The following is a 21,714-nucleotide window of genomic DNA, read 5'->3' on the forward strand; positions in this document are numbered from 1 at the left end:
CAAACACATTACAACCAAACAACAACAAAAACAACAAAAATCCAGTCTTTTCCTTGCGGCTCGACAGAAAAACAGAACATCAGCTGTCACCTTAAAAATCGGGGAAACCACAGACTAACAAGAAAGGAGAAAATGGGAACATAACCAAGGTAGCTATGGCAACAGCTTCCCCTGGAATGGCTTCATGTAGCCTCGGCTAAAAACAGTCTGCATGAGAACTGTGGTGGCCAGCGGTGCAGACAGAACTGGCAGGACCAAACAATCTCCCAAATACATGTTTGGGGCATAACAGAATCAAGTCTCTCGAGGCCCACAGCAAGGCCAAGGGGACACAGAAACCCTTTTCTAAAGTCAAGGTGATTGGCAAATGCAGGATTTAAACACACTGCTGACGATGTCTGGCAGGGGCTCCTGACTCAGTGAGGAAGGCAACGCAGATTGCAGCTCTTTAGCTCGCCTTCCAACACCGGGGCAAGAAAAGAATGTTTGAAAATGCATCTGACACAATTTCACATCCAGGCTAGACTTCTGAATATACTTTCAACTGCACCCACCTTTGAACTTTTAAGAGCCGACAGTTTCCTGAAAACTCAGCTTCTGGGGACATGTCACCTCACTCCTGGGGCCATGCCCACCCCCCCAAGGGCTGGCTATTTATAAACCCCTAAAACAAGACCGTACTTGAAGGTGCTCCACGGGTTCAACCTGTGGTTCTGGCCCACCCCCCCGACTACCTCATCAGAGCACTGTCACCTGTGCCAGTCAAGCCACTGAGAAACAGGCATCCAAAACGATACCGCTCAGTACTACGCATTTTTAAGTCTAGTGAGGGAAGCACCGAAAACAAGATCCAGTAGGAACTCCAAAATTTCTCTGACACGAAACGGAAACAGATGCTCTTTCTTTCCCTCTTTGTTGGGAAGAGAACAGAGGAATGCAGCCGGTGGCTGTACCAGTTTCCTTGTAGGTGTAGCGTAAACTTCTTGAATTAAAAAAAGTAAGTCCTTCCCTCCCCACTGCCACTCACTACAGATGAACATAAGGGAGGGGGGAAGAGAAGTCAAAATGAGACATACCTATGTCCCTTGTTCCTGTCTACTGCGAATATTAAGTGTCCTTGAAGAGTTGTACAGCTGGGCCGCTCAGGTCAGATTTCTTATTCAAATTAACCTAAAAGCTGAAAAGATTGGGTGGTGATGAGAAAGAAGCCATTTAAACGAAATACAAGCACAGTCTACACCTTTCTGCACTTCAAGTCTTTCAGGAAAAGGAGAATTTCCATCACTGACGTGCATGCCACGCTCGTGGCCATCTGAACAAACCTGCGCGGGAACCGCTGTCAATCCACACAGACTGGCGGGCTCGCTCCGGGTTCCAGGAGGCGTTATCTGCTGCGCTCAGAGGTCTGGCCGAGGCCAACTCACCCTGCTTTTACCCTTCATCTGGTAACCTGATCTTCAGAAGCGCCTGACAGGTATCGTTTCTATGTGACCAACGACACAACTTAATGAGGCGTTAGGTCAAGATAGCAGCCGGTTGACTCATTCTTTCTCTTCCAAACATGCCGCAATGATGGAAAAAATATATATGAGCTGAGAAAAGTAAAAAGGCATAGACAGGCTCAAAATCATGGTACCAGGAACAGAACAGAACTAAAAGTAATGGGTGGGGAGCCACGTGGCCTGCTGGGTGTGGGTCCAGAGTGGGAGCAGGAGGCTGGCTGCGGAGGGGTTCCAGGCACTGAAAATACTCTCTGTGACACGGGAGCCATTGTGCTAAAGTGATATGGCTTCTGAAGCAGCAGAGGAAATAAAAACAGAGAACAGTGTCATATAACACTACCTACACGCCAAGCTCTGTTCTTCATACAATGCATTTAATTCTTACCACACCCTATTAAGTAGGTACTATTATCCCCTTTTACAGACGATGAAACTGAGGCACAGGAAACTTGAATAAGTTGCCCCAGGTCACACAGCTAGCAGGTAGAGAAGCTAGGATCCATATCTGGCTCCAGAGACCCCTAGTCTTAACCACCATGCTGTGTTGCTTGAGAGCAGGAAGAGTAGACAGAGGAGCAAGCAAGAAAGAAAATGGATGGTACAGAAAACACAGATGAGACACCAGGGGCTTGCCCAGAGTCACACAGCTGTGAAACAGTCCAGCTGGGGTTCCAGCCCAGTGTTCTCTGATTCCACCACCTCAAAAGGATTTAAACAGAAAATGAAAGCCAGTTGAAGGGGAGACTCAATTAACCTTCAGAGCAGTCTTGCTGAACTGCAAGTTTTTATTATTTCTTCATATTCTGTGACCAATTAGCCACAGAGGACCAAGTTTTGTGGAGGTGGGGCCAGAGAGCAAAGTTTCCAGCCACATCACAGGCACGTCACCTCTCCAGAGCTTCACTGCCAACTGGAAAACAAGGATGGACCCTAAACTGGCAGCCCACGGGTGGCACTGCATTTGGTGGGTATTTTTAAAAACTGAATTTACTGGCTGCCAATTTATAAACACCAGGAGATTTCTGAAAAGCATCTGGATTTCTGTTTCTCTTTAAAAAAAGAAAAAAAAAATCAGAAGATTTGGCAACACGGAGCCAGCATTCTCAAATGGCAATGATGCAGAGCTGAGTGGTGGTGGCCCCCTTTAGATGGCCCCCTCTTTGCCACAGGCCCCCCCACTCCCTGTCCTGTCCTCAACACTGACCCCTGGCCTACTTAATCACTTATGGTCCCTGAATGGTTCCTGCAGGCATCTGAACATGCAACTCTTGGAGAAATTGAAGATCCCTTCTAGCACTGGAAAAATCTGAACCAAATGAATATTCAAAACACACACTATCGGTATGTGTATACATGACAAAGTCATAGGAAAGGATTGTGGAAAGGCAGCGTGACAAATAACAAGATGTGGCACATTCTGCTTATCAATATGTGCACTGATGTTTATTCCTTGATGCCAACCACCAACTATTTGAGATTGCTTCAACGAAACACTGAAGAGATGGGCGTAAAGACTCAGAAAAGTGGCAGTCTGCTGATTGTTTCCCCAAAAGAAATCTCTCCTTCCTTGTGACAGAAACCTGGAAATGTGACTTGCTGGGGAAACAAACAACAACAAAAAAACAACTTTAGACCTCAGCCTCTCTTGCTGGAAGGTGAGTCCCTGGGACCACATTCTGGCCACTTCTGGAGGGGTTGGTCTCTTTGAGGGGAGGATCCTTAAAAGGCAGGGAGTTAACTCTTCTGCGCTTTTCCCTTCCTTCGTCTCCAGGATGCAGACCACATGGCTCCAACTCCAGCAGCCATCTTGGGCCATGAAGTGACCTTGAGGTCACTCTAGAGGTCACATTAAGAGGACAGCAGAGTAGAAAGACAGAAGCCTGGCTTCCCTGGTGATTTCATGGAGCCACCATATCCGACCTAGACTGCCTACCTCAGGATTTCTTTTACATGAGAGAATAAACCCTTGCATGTTTAAGCAACTGTTATTTCTAGACTCTTTTAGTCTTCAATTTCTAATGACACAGAAGGAAATGCTATATACCCAAATCTTCATGGATGCTACAATTGCTGGGTTAGTAGAACACAGGCAATTTTTCCACTTTTTTTCTTTGCCAAAATTCCTAATGACTATAAAAATTTTTGTTATTAGAAAAAAAGCTTTAAGATATCAACTAACAAAATCTAAGAAAAAATGAAGAAACTCTGGACAAGGAAATACCTATGTCAACATACACAATTACCTTTGTGATTAAGCCTAGAATGTATTTGAGGTTTCTGACAGGGACAAAAAGGAAACCCAATTAGACCCACATTCTCCGTTGTGCTCTTACCCCAGAAAGCATGACAGATACTCAGGGGAAGCAGGGCTTTTCAGGCATGGAATTATTAAAAAAAAAAAAAAAAAAAAAAAAAATCGGTGGGACTTTATATAAGGGGACCTTGAGTGATGTGATAGGCAGTGCCCTCCTACAACATTTTTTTAAAAATAGCAAATGGGATAGAGAATTAATTTACTCAATCCTTGAAAAATGACAAGAGTTTAAAATTGAATTCAATTCAGTGAAGGCAATTCTATGAGAGGTTTGTAATTATTATGGTCCAAATGTTCAGCTTTGATTCAAGGCTTGAACCTTGAGTCCCAAGGAGCAGGGCAGTGATACCACATGTTACTACGGCCATCGCCCTTGAACTTCAGTGGGCTGTAAGGACCATCATGATGACCTACTGTGTGCCTAGCACTGTGCTAAACATTGTATAGGACTGCAAGTAAGTAGAATTCTCATTTTAACCGAGGAGAAAAGAAGTTTATGTTAAGGCTATATATACTTTAAAACCTGGGGACAAGAATTAGTCTAGGAAATAATTAACCATGGGAGAACTTATGGTTAATAAATCCCAGATCTTGAACTGGGCCTTAGGATTTAGAAGTGTGTAAGTTGAGAGTGAATATGTGTGTGTAGAAGATATCTATATATCTCTCTCTATATATATATTTATATCTATATCTATATATTTATATATATATATCTCCAATAATTAACTGGCAATTTCAGAATAAAACTCTTGAAATTAATGTTAACTTATCTTGCTGCATTTTGTTTTATGTTGTTCTTTCTTTCCAAGTTCAATCTGCCACTAAGTTTTAATACTCTGAATTTGTTCCGGACACAACAAAATTAGCTTTCACAGTACTATTTCGGACGTCCCTCTCCCTTTACTAGGCAGGTGAAATCCAGTGAAAATAAACATGAGGCAGCTTAAATAGGGAAGTGGCCCCGAATGGCTGGAAGGCTGGGGATGCAAGAGATGCAAAGGAAGCATCTCTCCTCCCACCCCCACGAACCTCCCTAATCAGTCCTTCCTCAGCCATCAGCCCCACACCTCTCCTGCTCCCACCTCAGTCATTTTACGAGTGGGATCTAGGTGCTATAAATCATAGTTAAAATTTCATGGGCATCTCTACGTTAACAAAGAAAAGAAACCCAAGTTTCTTTGCCCAATGCCCAACAGTAAATGAACTTTCAGGATTGCCCTTGGTCTCTGAGACAAGCTGGACTGGTATATCCAGCAGCCTGAGGGCCTGGGCTCCTCTGTCACGGCTAAGAGCATGATTTTAAGATGGAGGCACAGAGGCAGGGAGAGACAGGGCCACTGTGCTGGGAGAGGCTGGGAGTTCTGAGACCAGGGGCCCAGTGCCTGCTCTGCCCCATCCTAGCCAGTGACCTTGAACAAGTCACTTAACCTTTCTGGGCTCTCAAGACCTCATCTGTAAAGTGAGAGGGTTAGATTAGAAGTAGATGATACCAAAGGTCTTTTTCAGCTCAAAATTTCTGAGATTCTAGGGCTAGAATTGCACTCCTTGGCTAAAGAGCACAGGAAAAACTCTCTGAGCTCTGTAACAGAAGACAGGCCTGGGTCCCAGCCTACTTTGTAGACCATTAAAACACAAAATTCACAAAAACTGTAACCCTCAAGGCCTTTGTTCTTCCTTCAAGTAACACAGCAATGTATTTTCAGCTGTGCCATTTATGCCAATAATTCTGTCAAATTCATTCCATCTGCAGAGACGAGTGAAGACTGCAGCCTTCACGTATTAATGTTCCCTGACAATACAAAACTTACTGTGAAGGAAGAAAGAAAAAGCCAAGCCGAGACCTGAAACACAGAAGACTCATTACCTCATATAGTGGGATGAATAGTGTCCCCTTAAAAGTCATGTCCACCTGGAACCTGGGAATGTGACCTTATTTGGAGAGTCACTGAAGATGTAATCACGTGAAGACGGGGTCATGCTGATTAGAGTGGCCCTTACCCCATGACTAGTGTCCTTGTAAGAAGAAGGACATTTGGACAGACACACAGAGAAGAAGGAAGCTAGAGGTAGAGACTGGAGTGATGCATCTCTCAAGCTAAGGGACCATCAGAAGCTAGGAGCGAGGCCCAGAACAGACTTCCCCTTAGAGCCCTCCAGAAGTAAGCCGGCTTGCCAACACCTTGGTTTCAGACTTCTCGCTTCCACAACTGTGACAGAATATGCCCAAATGACTTCCTGTGACTCAGCGGCTCCACACCCCTGTCCTTTAGAGGCTGAAGAGACTTTTCACCACAACCCTTCGTAAGGTCCCTTGTTATCCAGACAAATTCCAACCAAGACAGACCATAATCAGCTAACGACACAAACACTCCCAAGCTACTTATTAACACAACACAAATTGTATTCTGTGCACAAATATTGATTGGCTAGGTTTCTATGCTTCTGTGATTCAGCTGTCAGATCCATCTTTTTCCTCTCCTGTTATCAGTCACGTGAGGAGACCCAAAGACAGAGACACCTGGCGGGGGGTCGGGGGTCTCTCTCTCTTGCAACACAAAAGGCCTGATGAACAAGCTTCAATACTCACGTGGGTCCCATGGCAAATACCTCTCAAGGAAAACTAAACCAAACCAAATTCCTAAAGAATTCCTCTTCGTATTCCATTTTGGTTGTGGATGTGGCTTTGGGTTCAGGCTCTGGAGGGAGCGAGCCCAGGGTCAAATTCTGCCCCACCGGTTATGATGTTTGTCCTCGGGCAAGTAGCTTGATCTCTGGGCCTCATCTGCAAACTGCACATGTTAATACACACAGAGTATTTTAAAACCACCCCTGGAATACAGGAAGTGCCCCCAAATATTAGCTATAGTATCGCCACTACTACCCCCAAATATTAGCTATAGTATCGCCACTACTACCCTCTCCTCCATTTTTGCCGTAGTAAACTCCCTAATCCGACAGAAATGACCAGATAGTCTTTCCTAACTGACACAGAGGCCTCGCCAACAATGAAATAACTAGCTGATTGACTGCTTGGGCCTCTTCCAACAAGCTTAAAATGAATCCCAGGACACATGCGGAACCATGATAGACTTAATAAATCACTGAGTAGTAAGTGTTTATCGTCAAGTTCCATTAACAGGTCCAAGATGCGTTCTTGTGTGTGTGCTAACAGGTTCTGGCAGTACACCCTCCAGACGCCCTCCTCGTCACACACACACACCCTCTCTCCTGCCCAGGGGTCCCTCCTTTCCCACAGAAAGGCTGTGCCCTCATCCACGCGTCCTTCCCGCAGGGAAATCCACTCTTGCCTGGCCCGGCCCTCCTGGTAAACCTCTTCAGTGCCCCAGAATAAAACCCCAGGCCAGCACAGCAAGCCTCTGGCAGGCTTCCTTCTTCAGCGCCTCTGGGTACGTCAGGACGATGGCGGAAGGCCAAAGCACAGTGCCGACAAACACCTCACATCACTCCAATCTGTCAGCCTTTTTGGTGACAATTTAGATAAAAGCAATCAACCCCAAATGTAGGCAACCTGACATCTTTGGGGAGAAGGCAGGGAGGAAAAGGGCCCATTTCTTCCCCTCTTTACCTGCCATTTAACTAAAGAAGTCAGAGCTGTTACAGAGAAAAAAAATAAAAAGCCACTCTGCAGGAGGGGAGAAAGCCCAGCCACCCCCCTCTGAGATGTTTCTTTGTGCTCTGAGTTACTTGCTGCCATGGCACTGGGACAGCGTCAGAGGCCCCGCCAGAAGGTCCCGAGGTCTGTCCTCTACGGAGACTGCACACGTGCTGACAACTTGGGCCTGTTCTCACCCCACAGTGAGCACCTCTGTCAGCAGCTCAGAGAGGCACCTCTCAGCGCATCCAGCATGTTCTAGGCCCATGGATCCTCCCCCCAAGGAGAGTTCTGTTGGATGAGTCTTCGAGGAAATAGGGTTTTGAAATCCCCCCCTCTCACCACCACCTCAAGCCTGAAACGATGGAGAGACCTAGCAATGATGGGGACCAGCCTGTTTCCAAGAGATGTCAAGGAAAGTTTATGGACTTCTTTTTATTTTTGAACAGTAAGCGCTGGAAACCTACACCGTTTCCTTCAGATCCAAACAGGGAATGGCCCTGGGAGGTTGGGAGCGCGTTATGGTGCTGGAAAGTGGGTAGTGGTGGGGGAGACTGAGAGCCACAAGGAAAGAGAAAGCCCCTTGGTGATCTAGTTCCACTTCTCTTACAAATCAGGTCTTACAAGGTGAAGGGACTGCCCCAAGTCACACACAGTTTGGTAAAAGGGAAGGAATTGACAAGATAATTAAATACGGTTAGGTTAATGTTCTCAGTTTGGGTCAAAATTAAGACCTTGAATTGCCTTTTTTGTGCAAACTCGCTCATGTGATAAGTTTTATTTAGCCATTTTCTTCCACAAAGTCATAAGGCCACACCCTCAACACGCTGACATTTCCGAAAATGTCCTACAGGTTCCAGCAAGAGGAAAGTCACCCTGATGAGAGAAAATGTGAAACTCACATTTAAATGTCAGCAATGGCTACTAACTCATGAGCTTTCACAAAAGAAAGTAAATAAACTAAAAATAGCTGAAGATTGAGTCACCAGTTAAGTGGCACCTTGAACTAAGCACTTTTACGTGGTCTTACTAAAATACTGAAAGGAAACGGGCCTCCCCCTTTTGCAAGTAGCTCTGCTGAAAGAGCAGTATTATTTTCTACTGGAGGACAATGGGTAAAGCACTTAGTAAAATCACAAGCGAAATTGTTTTCTCTACTGTCGAGAAACCATTTAATCCATGCCGGAGAATAAACCAAAAATCACAAGCCAGCTGTTTCCTCTGTGGAGAGCCTAGACTTTTCTAAGAGGAGGGGGCGCTTTCATGGAGAGCTGTGACAGCTCTCACATTGTATTGAAAAGCTTATACTGTCATTAACTTCTTTCATATCAAAAGCAAAATCTCAGTTTACCAGTAGCCAACAAACAAGTGCCTAGGGTATTGGAGTTTTTAAGAGACAGGTACAAGCAAGAGAAAAGTGTCTCGAGATTTACTGCGCAAAAGAAACTTCCAGGGCGTGTGCTGGGAACCGTATGGATCTCACCCAGTCTCCTACGTCTGCAAACAAGCTTCCAGAAGGAGGAAACTGGGGGATGGGGTGATGGGGCAAGACTTAGCACCTGGCACAGCCCTGAAGAACCGCGGAACTCATGGCGCTCACGAAAGCAGAGAAGACAGTTTTACCAAGAGTGGCAACAGAAGAGGACTCACAGCTTCCTTCAGTTAGTGAGAAAATAAAAATAACCAGGGGGCCTCCATTTCCTAAGGCTCCCAGTGTCAGGTCGGCGCCCAGTACTGGGCTAATACCCACACTTTGGCACCTGTGATGAGCACACTAACACGCGAGGCCCAGTATAACTCTGACACGTGCCTTTCACCACGGCGGGCATCAGGACGTACATCTATGAGGAGACGGGACCAACAAATCAAGCCCCTCGCCGTTCCCCATGGGAGACACTTCCACCCACTCGCAGGCTGGGCAGGCTGAACACCCACCTCTCCTGGCACTGTGGGTCTGTGATGATGAATTCTGCCAGTTGTGGGAGCAACAGTTCCCCTCAGGGCTCAGCCTAGAAAGCGGGAAAGGTTCTGGGCTCCTTGTCCTTCCAAGCCCAAGAGAAGATTCTGGGGGCAAGGGTATACAGTATGCACGGCATTTTCAGGCATGCTTTACATACTTCTGTTTTACAAATACCTGGGACACTGAGTAGAAACAGGATCTCCTGCCAGCTCGGAGCAGCAGATTTAGCGATTTCGTCACATGGATTCCATTGTGACAAGAGCCCAAATTTAGAAGACAAACTCCACCAGCTAAATGAAGATAAATATGACGGACTGATTCTCATTCAGGCCCTTGGCATAAAAATGAAGGAAAGGTTATTGTGAGAGAGTCACCCATCTAATGCTGACCAAGCCAGCCCCAATATTGCGCCTCCAGGGAGCCCCTACGCAGCCTCTGCCATCAGTCCTGCTGATTCTGAGGGCTAACCAGAGCCTTGCCCTCCCAAATTTTAGGTCACAGCCCAAGTGGAAAGACCAGAGGTGCTGGATTCTGGATGTCATCAGAGGGAAGGGAACGCACTTGTGTCTCTATACACTCACTTCCCATAGCATCTGGAGCTATTCCCAGCTCTGAGTATGCTGGGCTGTGCAGCTGTGGGCAGGTCACTTGCCCTCTCTGGGTATTTTGAAGCTTAGCCTAAGAACCCATGTGATATAATTGAACAACACAGGCTTTGGAATCAGAGGATCTGGGTTTTGAGTTCAGGTTCTGCCAAGTGACCTTGGAGGAACCATCTAATTTTTATGAAAGTTTGCTTTTTCTTCTATAAAATGGGGAAGGGCAGGTAACATTATAGGTTATTGAGGGGGACTAGCTGATGAGAGGATGTGGGGGGAAAGCTTTGTAAATATAAAATATCCACAGATATCCTCAAGATAGGATTTGTAAAATGCCTTGAGCTATTTAGAGGAAAGCTGCCTTGTTAAATATTTCAAGGAGTAGAAAATGTTAGTTTTCAAGCAACTGCTAGGGAATTTTAACACGAAGAGCATGAGAATTGTTCCCCCAGGCACTTCTGAGCTTGGCTTTTATCAGATCCTTCTACTGAGGACACGGAAAATCTAGAACAATAAAAATCCAAAAGTTCTAGGATGGTAAGAGCCACCCCCTGGCTGAATATATTTTTGGGTCTTAGCTAAATAGATTGCTTTTCCAAGAGACAGAAGAAGGTTCACACCCTCAAATGCTTCTGTCTCCCCACAGGTCCAACACAAACACCCCACTGTTGTTTCAGGCCTCTCTCCCTCTCGCCGTGCTCTTGGGAAGCAAGCTTTTTCAGCCTGTCTAAAACTCCAGGGCAAGTCCCAACGGCCACCCCTAGTCGCCCAGCAGCCTTCGCTGGTTTTCTCTAAACTGCCTGTTATTAGGCAGGCATTTGCCCCAAGTCACCCCCGCCTACATCTACCCAATGGGGCACGAAAGCTCAATGAAACACGCCATACCCTGAAGCAGGAGCCCCGCACATGGAGCAGAGAATTAGCCACTCGCTCACTTTACAGCAGTTCTTCCTCCCCCGGCACGGGTTCCCCATGCATACGTCCTGGGAAGCGGGCCACCAGCCATCGAGGAAGATCGCTTCACCAGAAGAGATGGAATGCAAGAGAAGGTGAGGAGCGGTGGACGCAGGCATCAGGCTGGGCGCCCAGGGCACTCGGGAGACTGGCAGGCAGGACAAGGGACAGGTTCGGGAGCCTCGGGAGTGAGTCACTGTGGAATGAAGCTTCAGGGCCTGACTTACAAGGGGCACGCCAGACGTTAGCCTGGAAGATGGCACCGCACTTGGCTGTGTGTGCTGGGCTGGCACCGAGGGACGGACATACGGCAGGAGGTGTGAGGAGGTGTTACCTGACGCGTGGGATGTTGGACAAGCAGTGTCATTCACTGTTTAAACATCACTGCAAGCCCTTGAGGGCATCGGATAGTTTTGTACAACCTGCTGAACTATACATGAACCTTCATTTGGGGGCCCATCCCCTCTAGCCCCTAAAAATCACACCATCTCCCACCTTCGCATTTTACGAAGACCCTTTCATAACCAGAGAATTTGCACGTCTCCTCTCTATATAAAAGTGAGGATTCACATCCCTTTAATTTCTGCTGGGGATTCTGGTCTCTGCCCTTCTAATTCGATCCCCATGTGTAAAATTTCAAGTTTAAATTTACGGTCTTGAGCACACAGTGGGTACTCCAGGTATTTATTGATTGAGTCTGCGGGAAAGGCCTAACACATCACCACTCTGATCCCTTGAGCAGAATTTTCTCATGAAGAGATTACTGCATTAGGCTGAGAGGTATGGACCTTTATGAGTAACTGCCACGTGACGTTGGGTAGAGAGAGAAAGCTCGATGTGACCTGGGCTGTTGGAAGGTTTTGGCTATTTTAAAGAACATCTCAAAGTTCAGGCAAATAATTACCCGTCTAAATGAAAGCTTTCTACTTTCCATCGCTTGCAGAAACTACTGTCCAATGCCATATTCCTTTTCACCTTTTCCCTGTTTGTCTAAAGCACATCTTACTGGGTTCAAGAGTTACAAATCCAGGTCAGAAACCACTCACAAATAAAGAAAGAGAATTCAAAGCAAAGATGGGCTATTAGAGGTAGCAGAAGGAAAGAAAGGTCCCCCAAAAGAAGGCAGGCAGGATCTACCCCTTATTCAGATAAATACTGAAATACCATTAGAAGACTAACGATTTCTGCTACTCACTCCAAAACATCCAATGCAACAAAACTGTCCACGGCATTTTCCAACTGACATGAGCTTATATGATCCAGATGATATAAATCTGAATACAATTAATCCTAGGTGAACTTAGATTGAAAGGTAGGTTAAGTGTTAACTCTAAAATAGGGATCCTTTAGGGCCGGCCCGGTGGCTCAGGCGGTTAGAGCTCCGTGCTCCTGACTCCGAAGGCTGCCGGTTCGATTCCCACATGGGCCAGTGGGCTCTCAACCACAAGGTTGCCGGTTCAATTCCTCGAGTCCCACAAGGGATGGTGGGCTCTGCCCCCTGCAACTAAGATTGAACATAGCACCTTGAGCTGAGCTGCCTCCCGGATGGCTCAGTTGGTTGGAGCGCGGGCTCTCACCCACAAGGTTGCCAGTTCAATTCCTCGAGTCCCGCAAGGGATGGTGGGCAGCGCCCCCTGCAACTAAGATTGAACACGGCACCTTGAGCTGAGCTGCCGCTGAGCTCCCAGATGGCTCAGTTGGTTGGAGTGTGTCCTCTCAACCACAAGGTTGCAGGTTCGACTCCCGCAAGGGATGGTGGGCTGCGCCCCCTGCAACTAGCAACGGCAGCTGGACCTGGAGCTGAGCTGCACCCTCCACAACTAAGACTGAAAGGACAACTTGAAGCTGAACCACACCCTCCACAACTAATATTGAAAGGACAACAACTTGACTTGGAAAAAATCCTGGAAGTACACACTGTTCCCCAATAAAGTCCTGTTTCCATTCCCCAATAAAAAATCTTTAAAAAAAAAAATAAAATAAATAAAATAAAATAGGGATCCTTTAAACATCCAAGAAAAATGGAGAAATTCTTCCTCATATCTTTGCGGTATCTGAAACAGGTTTGTGGAAACAGGTCAGAATAATTGGTGTTAGAAAGATTTCTGCTTCATTGAGAGGCTTTCCATGGGGTGTGTGCACGAGGCCGGAGGAGCGAGGGTGGATAAATTCATGGACTTCAGGGAAGGACAGACCTGGCCTGAATCACAACTCTACCACTTACTGGTTGTGTGGTTTTGAGCAAGTTGCTGAACCTCTTTGCACCTCAGTTTCCTTACCTATTAAATGGGGATAATAAGAGCATCCTATTATTATACTAAAAATAAAAAACGCAGACACAAGGCTAACTTGGCAGTGGTGTGCGCACTGGAGACAAGAAAGGCGGGGCCTGCTTTATCCAACGAGGCTAGAGGACCGCAGTCCAGACCCCAGCATCTGGGCCTTTGAGCCTGGTTAGTTCAGCTCCCAGACCTGCCTGGGAGCGATTCCTACCAGTCCAGCTCAACCACCTTTTACAGGTAACAAGTGGCTCACATACGTACACATTCCTGTCCCCATTCCAGACCACTGGCTTCTTTGTCAGCTACCCAGAGAAAATATTGTTTGTGAACCACCGGTGAGGGGTCAAAGACCCCACCGTGGGATCCAGAAATGCTCTCTGGCTGATGCTAACTAACTAGTCACTGTATCTTTAAAATGATGGAGCAGAACTAGATAATAAAAATTCCAGTCTGTGTAGTGCCCATCAATAGACGATTGGATAAAGAAGGTGTGGTACATATACACAATGGAATATTACTTGGCCATAAAAAAAGAAGGAAATCTTACTATTTGCGACAACGTGGATGGACCCAGAGGGTATTATGCTAAGCGAAATAAATCAGACTGAGAAAGATAAACGCCATATGATCTCACTTATATGTGGAATCTAAAGAACAAAATAAGTGAACAAACAAAACAGAAATAGACTGAGATACAGAGAACAAATTCATGGTTGCCAGAGGGGAGGGGGATTGGGGAGTTGGGTGAAAAAAGTGAAGGAACTGAGAAATACAAATTGGAAGTTACAAAATAGTCATGAGGATGTAAAGTACAGCATAGAGAATATAGTCAGTAATGTTGTAACAATTATGTATTGTGCCAGGTGGGCACTAATCAGGGGGTCACTGCATACATGATATAAATGTCTAACCACTATGCTGTACACCTGAAACTAATGTAAAATAATACTGAATGTCAACTGTAACTCAAAAAAATTAAGAGACAAAAAAAATTCCTATTTGTGTTACTTTGCAATTTATCAAATGCTTGTGATTTAAATATACTTGTATGACATCAGTTACCCTTCAAACATGTCACAAAATGCACTGGTGTTGACAGTAAAGACCAATTACACAATTTACTGTTTATAAAGTACATCCTCAGACATTACCTCATGTGGTACTCACCACAATTCCTTAATGCAAGCGAGGACACTGAGGCTTTGGGGACCCCCCCTGTGCCAGGCCCTGGGTAAGGCTCTAGGAATCCCAGGAGGTGAGGTACCTGTCCGTCTCAGAGGCCCTTTGAAGAGCTGGGTGGATCCTGACCAGATTAGTCCCACTGACAGGTGCTCTGGAAGGCCTGTCCCATCCAAAGAAGCCTTAAAAAAAACTGTGTTCTTCTTATAAGCTCTTTGGTGGCAAAGTCAAGATTTCTCTTGCAATTTCAGTGCAATACCCATCTTTCTACGTAGAGTTAATAAATAGACTGATGGGTGATATTAATGATAGATCGAGGGAAAGGAACTATGTTTTCTAAATTGGGAAAAATATCCTTGGCTATAATCTACTTGGCATTTTCTATCATCTTTCTATTTAGAAGGACACATTTTTTCAATGTCATTGAGGAGAGTGAGCGAGGACTTTATTTACATGATCAGAATAGAGAAGGGAGCTGCAGCCTGGGTTTTTGGAATCTGAGAAGCTGAGGTCTATGGTGTGAATACAGTTCAGGCCACACAGAGAGCTGGGAGGGGCTGGAAGTTCAGCAAGCTTTCCCGGAAAGGGGTATTCATAACGAATTTGCTAATAGATGTACAAAATATCCTGGTTGTGCATCGAACACCCCTGGAGGACGAAGAAATCAGTAACACCAGTGCCTCTGAGGAACAAAAGTAGGTGGCAGAAACAGGGGTGGGCAGAGACATATTCACTGTCTAACCTTTCGTGCCTTTCAAATATTTTCTTTCATCATATACAATTACCAATTTTCTTAAAAAAAAAATTAACTTAAAACATTAAAATTTTAAAACTGTAAAATACAACAAAATAGTCTTTATGCAGCAAACCAAACACACTTGTTTATCTGGGTAGCTGTGTTCCTGGCACACCCGATGCTCGGTTTGTCCAACTTAATGGACCTCCACTTCAAGACAACAGAAGAGAATCAGAAACCAGGCAAACGCAACGGTCTCAATGTTCCATTCTCTAATAAGCTCTTCACCTGTCTATTACTTAACCATGGCAAAAGATCAGAGAATAGGTCCTTGTGTAACAAGCCCTGCACCCATCTGGGTCCAGGTGCCCAAGCTTCAAGGGTACCAATGGGTCTGATCACCACCCGTCCACGCCAGCCATTTTATAAACAGAAAATGTTTAATACCAAAACATGATACCCTGGAACCAAGACAACAAAAATAAATGTGCAGATATGAAAATGATCCCACACTGCAACTGAAACCAGCATACTGTAAACAGTAAGCCACAACAGAAGTTCTGCCACTTGGAGTTTCATTATAGTTGAAGTCTCTCTCTGCTAGGGCTTTTCAAAGAGCCAGGTTTTAGACAAAAAATAAGACAGACTCTGCCCTCGTCTTCTCTAGAACCAAAACAATCTGTGCTCGGGCCACGGCAGTGGGAAACCACTATACTCTTTGAGGATACTGTCAGAGATTACGAAGAGGAAGGTGTAAGTAAAGTAAGGAACAGGGCGCGGCTGGTTAGCTCAGCTGGTTAGAGCGCGGTGCTCTTAACAACAAGGTTGTTGGTTCGATCCCCGCATAGGCCACTGTGGGCTGCGCCCTGCACAACTAGATTGAAACAACTACTTAACTTGGAGCTGATGGGTCCTGGAAAAACACTTAAAATAAATAAAAGTTTACAAGAAAAAAAAAGAAGCAATAAGGAATAACAGTAAATGAGAAGGCCTTTCACCAGGACCCTATGAGAAAAGAGAACAAAATAGAGAGAGAGGGGCCCGTTATTAATACACAAACAATGGAACTAAGACAATTATTCTAAGATGGCTAAGCTCTAGAAGGTCCTAAACAAAAAAAAAAATCAAAACTCAAAATCAACTGCTAAGAAAGTGCCAGTCAATGAATAGTGATAATATTTGGTTCATTCTAGAAAACACAGAGAGGGGAAAACCAAAGGTGACTGGATTACTGCAAGAATTGAAGGTGACAGGTGTTTCTCAATGAAAAGGAAATTTGGCTGGCAAACTGAGAGTAAATATTTATCAAAACTGGGTAGGTGATAAAGGAAATGAAGGTGAAAGTAAAAAAGGGGAACCTCCCCAACCAAAATGAGAGGAAAAGACCGTTCCATGGCACTTGCCATCTGGTTTATTTCAAGCTCAAGAAAAGAACAGGAAAAATGAAAAAAAAGCAGTGAACAAGCTAGATTACCAGCAAGAATCAGTCACACACTTGTGTTTCTGCCTGGCAAGGCAGGCGCTGCTGGTATACACCCTGCTCAAATGACTAAGTGACTTGCTTAAATGCATTTGACACATGATCCCTGAACTTCCGAAAAGCACTTAATACAGTGGCTCATGAAATCTTAACCTAAAAATGTTCATCCATTTATAATCAAGCTGCATCGCACTGACAACTGGGAAAGAGGGCCGAACAGAGGGAAGAGGTATCTGGAAGGCTGCCATGGAGATTGGTACCACCGGGACTTTATCACTTTGAGGGATTCCTCTCCCCCTTTTTAAAAAGAATAAAAGATTTGGAGTACAAAAAGAGTGCAATTGCCAGGAGAGGACTAACAGAAAAAATAAATAAAATGATTCAACAAAATGGAAAAATAAATAAGAAATAAAATGCAATGTGACTTGGAACCCCCCCTCCCCCGCAGATGTCTGCTGCTACAATAAAATCTGGAATTTGTTTAATGAACTGTGGAGAAGGCAAGAGGAAAAATAAGCTGCTGAAAGACAATATTCGCTGGTAGATACGAAGAAAAACTATGTACAAGGGCAATAGAACATCCTATTTAGCAAATCTATAGTGGTTACTGTGTACCAGGCACTGTTGTAAGTGTTTCAGATAAGGTGACTCATGTACTCCTCAAAACAACCATCTAATCTGAGTACTATTATTATTCCTGCTTTATAGGTGAGCAAACAGAGGCACAGAATGGTTAAGTAACTTGCCCAAGGTTACGGCTAGTAAGAAGCAGGTCTAGGATTCAAATCCAGGCACTATGAAACCAAAACCTGTGCTCCTAACTTCTCTGGACTCCCCTAGAATTTAAACACCAAGAGTGAGATAACTAGGCAGGGAGTAGAATACAAGCCATGCACTCGCTAGCTCCAGGGGCAACAGATCATGGCCCTTAGTCAAGGCTCTTTGATGACTGGTCAGCCCTGCGACCTCCCCAGGCTTTTGTTTTCTCACCTGTGCACTGAGAAGACAGATATGATGAGCTCTATCTAAGGTGTCTTCAGCTCTAAAATGCCACAAGTCCATGCTGTACATGGACTGGTCTGCTTTCTGACCGGTTATTCAAAGGTTAATTCATCCTAAAACAGACGGCAAGCGGTATTAAAGTTCTTCCTCTGCCTCTATTCAGGCAAATGACATCGGGTAGTCAAGGGCACTGTACGGTTTGTCTTTCGGACTTTACTTAACGTGGCTGTAACAAAATGGCCACGGAAAAGCTCTGGGCACAGATCACATTAACTCTGCCAGTCTCCCTAGGCCCCTCTCCTGAGCCTGTTCTTAGAACCTGCCCTCAAATCCAGTTAACAAAACTGCAGGTGAAACAGACAAAAGAGAGGAATTGGGCAGAGTAAGAGAGGCAGTTTAGTAGTTCACACTAAGGAGTTCCGTGATGGTTAAATTAGCCTTATCTTCTTGGTACAGTCCATTCTCTTGGCTAACACCCACTCTTAAGAGTGGAGACATCAAAATTCATTATGGGTGAATTCAACACTCCTAATACCCAGAAGAATCCTTCTCAAGCAAGGCATTAAAGGTCACCCAGAATGCATCTGTGAGTGGAGAAAGGCCTTACAAGTGGGTCGTGCAGTCCTCCCATGGGAGTCCTTTCTAAGCATCCCTGACAGGTGGCTGTAATCAGGCTTCTGCCTGGACACTTCCAAGGTCGAGGAGTTGGCTGGTTCACCTGGCAGGCAGCTACGTGCGCTGCTGGACAGCTCTGGCTGTGAGGTAAGCCCACGAGGCGCCTAGATCAGTGCCCGAGTGGGGACGAGTTCAATAAGTGCGCCTCCAAGTGGGTCAAAAGCTGCCTTTTTACAACTTGAACCCGTCGGTCCAGGGTGCGCCCATGGAGCCCGGAGACGCAGAGGCCCCTCGGATACGCGGGGCTGTAATCAGGCCCCTTGGCCCTCTCCTTCCTGGTGCGGATCTCGGACCTCCATCACTAAGCTTGGGCCAGCAGACCCCCTCTTCCCCAGACCCCAGAGGTCCCAAGAGTGCGCACCGATGGAGGGATGGCCAGCAGAGAGGCCGAAGTCGGGGATGTCCCCTACCTCTGTACCTGGGGCAGAAGGGGACAAAGGGCTTTCAGGAAGGCGTATCCCACCCACTGCAGTCAAGGCTGCCTCCCTCCCCGCCACTTGGCTAGCCGGCCCTCGGGACCCCCGCGGCGTCAGGTGACAGGCCCCCGAGGATCCCAGGGGCGCAGGCAGCGGCGCGGTGGGCCGAGCCACGACGAGGACCGCGGGGCTCAGGGGTTTGGCTCGACGGATCGGGGGCGTGATCCTGGCTCAGCGGAGCTCACTCGGCCTTGGCTTTACCTCGGCGTGGTTGACTACAGCGGCCCAGCTCGCCCCTGGTCGGGTTCCTGCAGCTCCGTAGCTGCCGGCGGCGTTCATGGAAATACAGCCGGAACCCCTGGCCAGCGCAGCTCCCGCCGCTACCGGCCCCGCCCTAGCAACTACCGCCACGCCCCTGACGACCGCTTCTTCCACGCCCCTAACCACGGGAACCAGCACGTTCATTGGGCGGTCCAGCCGCTGCTCTACTAGCCCCGCGCGCTCATTGCGCCCAGAGGACAGCCTATTGGTCCGCGGAGCTGCTCCTCAGAGTGAAGGCGGAAACCTTAGCGAAGACAATTGGTTACTTTTGACGTCTTTAGCCCGTAAGCTAAGACCTTATTGGATAAACCCAGTTCGGAGCGGGCGGGGAAAAGGGAGGTGGCTAAAAGATGGGCCGTGTTTGATGTTGATGGGGGCAGGGTGCAGAGTGAGGCAATTGTGACCGCAAGCTGGTTTGGGGGGCCGGGTAAGGTCGGCTGTCGTCTGGGGCTGGGAGGAGAGAGGCTGGCTGGTAGCCCAGCTGCGGGATCTGATAGCTGCAGGTCGAAAGACTGACTAATCTGGAGCCCAGGACACAGGGGGTGCAATTTGGGGTACTGCCCCGGGAGAGAGTAGGAAAGTGAGTGACCAAGTCGCAAGGAGAGGAAAGGATGTGGAGGCAGTGGCTTCTGGCTCCTTCCCGCTAGGGACGCTAGGAAAGAGTGATGGGGACCTGCCATCAGTTATTGTCCCACTGCCCTTTCAAGCATTAAAACGACCCTCGCTCAGTTGAAGGCAGCGTGGAAGAATGCAGCCTTTGGAGTCAGACCTAAAATTGATCCCCCTCTTGGTACATACAGGTTGCATGGCCTTGAACAGGTCACTTTACCATTTGTGCATGCACCCTGATCTCTTCATTTGGCAACTGGGAGTAACAACAGCAGTCGAAGAGAAGAGTAAATAACTCAGTAAACAGCAACGGAGCCTGGCATTCAGTCAAGACTGGTTCCCCACACACTCACCCCTATAAATCTACGGAACTAAATTCTATGAGCCTGAAACTGCTTTTGCAATAGCATGTGCTTTACCAAGAACAGAACACTTGACTAACTTGAAATGCAACCTCTTTGGGGCAGACGGGGACACTCTACTAGAACAATAGGGATAGAAGAGATGGGAGGAGCGATTTAGCCGGAGAAAGGAAGTGGTATTTGTAGCAATGTTAAACTTTTTCCAACACATTTCAGAATTATGATGAGGAAAAATGGAACTTCCTTTATCCTGTTCACCTATCCAAGTGTACAATGGCTCAAGATGCATGGAGTGTGACCAAATAACCCTTTGAAGGAGGATCAGCACTGGACCAGAAAGCACTGCATCAAATCTGGCAGGGACTCCTGAAGCCCATTCTCCACTGTGAACGAGTGGAAGTCCTAGAGAAGGAACAGAAATAGCCTCCCAGGCCTGAATTTAGCCCCAGACCCTTTGGGTCTACCTTTGAGAGAACCCACACCCATCGTGTACCAGGGTGAAACAGGAGAAAGAATCCTTTGCCAATGCTGCATTTTTCATTCAGTTGTGATGTTACCTAAAAAAAAGTTCCCCTCAGCATTTGTTTATTCCTGTACATTCCCTTCCACCTTAGGCAAGAAAAACCTAGACTTTAGTAACAAAGGATTTTAGTGAGGGACCCCCCTGATAGTTCTGACTCTTGGTGTTTAAACACTTTGTGCTGCTGGAAAATAACTTTGGATCTGTCAACAGTTGTGTGTGTGTGTGTGTGTGTGTGTGTGTGTGTGTACTTGGTTCTGTGCCACTGTTTTCCCGTTCTTGTGTCTTTAAATAGTTCTGCTTGGTGGCCATACATGTCTGTACCCAGCTAGGGAAAAAGGCCTGGCTTGTGTTTGCTAAAGGAGACTGAGATGTCTTGTTAGGTCCTGAAAGGCATGAAGTGGCTCCTGAGATCCTGGGAAGATATCTCCAGCTTGATTCAGAGTCACAGAAAGCAGCTGTTAGAGTGCAGATGGACTTACCATCGCCGTACACTGACTTTTCCCCCACGTCAGGAATGTAGGTTCAGCCAAGAGTTCCAGAAAGGGATGTCCATCCAGTTCAGGAATTCCAAAACAGAATCGCGTCACAGAGGCTGCAAAAGAAGCACAGAATGAGCCCAGGCAGAGGAAGAAGAAGGAAAGGGAACGCACATCTTCTCTGCAGCCCTGGCTGGTTTCAATATTGACCCATTACCACCTGCAACACTCAGAACTGCTTTCTGTTTGTCTCTGGTGCTTGTTCCCTCCCCTCCGCTTCGGCTCTTGCCATATTCTGTTGAATCATTTTGTTTCAGTCTATAAAGCATTTCTCTGAGAGGCCATTTAGGAGACAGAATGGACTCATTTTTGCCTTCATGATTGATGATTTTGTGAGGCTTGGCCTGGGATAAACAGTGGTCAGGACGAAGCTATAAAGTACATTTCTGAAAGCATGCGAGTGCCTTGTTATAAAGAGATCGAGGGAGAGGCTGTGCTCCCACTCACATTCTGGAATGCCTAAAGCTTCAGGACTCAATTAAAGTGGAGCTGGCTCTAAACTCACCTGGGGCCTCTCAACAGGATTTCCTGACCCCTGGGCAACAGCAGGCAGCAGTGGTCAGAGCATATAGTGTGCTCTGTTTAGTCCCATCTTGAAAAATGAGTAATTCACTTAGTTTGTCATTTTCATTATTCTGTATCCTTAGG

The 21,714-nt window shown here is 46.4% G+C and overlaps 1 protein-coding gene across 2 annotated transcripts in view; it reads right to left on the minus strand.

Annotated features, from left to right (window-relative positions):
• ABHD2 (abhydrolase domain containing 2, acylglycerol lipase) overlaps positions 1-19,107 on the minus strand; it is a 62,759-nt gene extending 43,652 nt beyond the window's left edge. The window contains exons 1-2 of one of the 2 annotated variants that reach the window (XM_033099950.1): positions 18,977-19,107; positions 1,077-1,177 (exon numbers count right to left, since the gene is read on the minus strand). The gene's annotated coding sequence lies outside the window, so the exon portion shown is untranslated. Of the gene's footprint in view, positions 1-1,076; positions 1,178-1,424; positions 1,511-18,976 lie in introns of those variants that run through there. The other variant, XM_033099952.1, reaches the window with a different exon arrangement.
• Between the last annotated feature and the right edge of the window lie 2,607 nt (positions 19,108-21,714).

Source organism: Rhinolophus ferrumequinum, chromosome 28, assembly GCF_004115265.2.
Source record: "Rhinolophus ferrumequinum isolate MPI-CBG mRhiFer1 chromosome 28, mRhiFer1_v1.p, whole genome shotgun sequence".
Taxonomy (NCBI): domain Eukaryota; kingdom Metazoa; phylum Chordata; class Mammalia; order Chiroptera; family Rhinolophidae; genus Rhinolophus; species Rhinolophus ferrumequinum.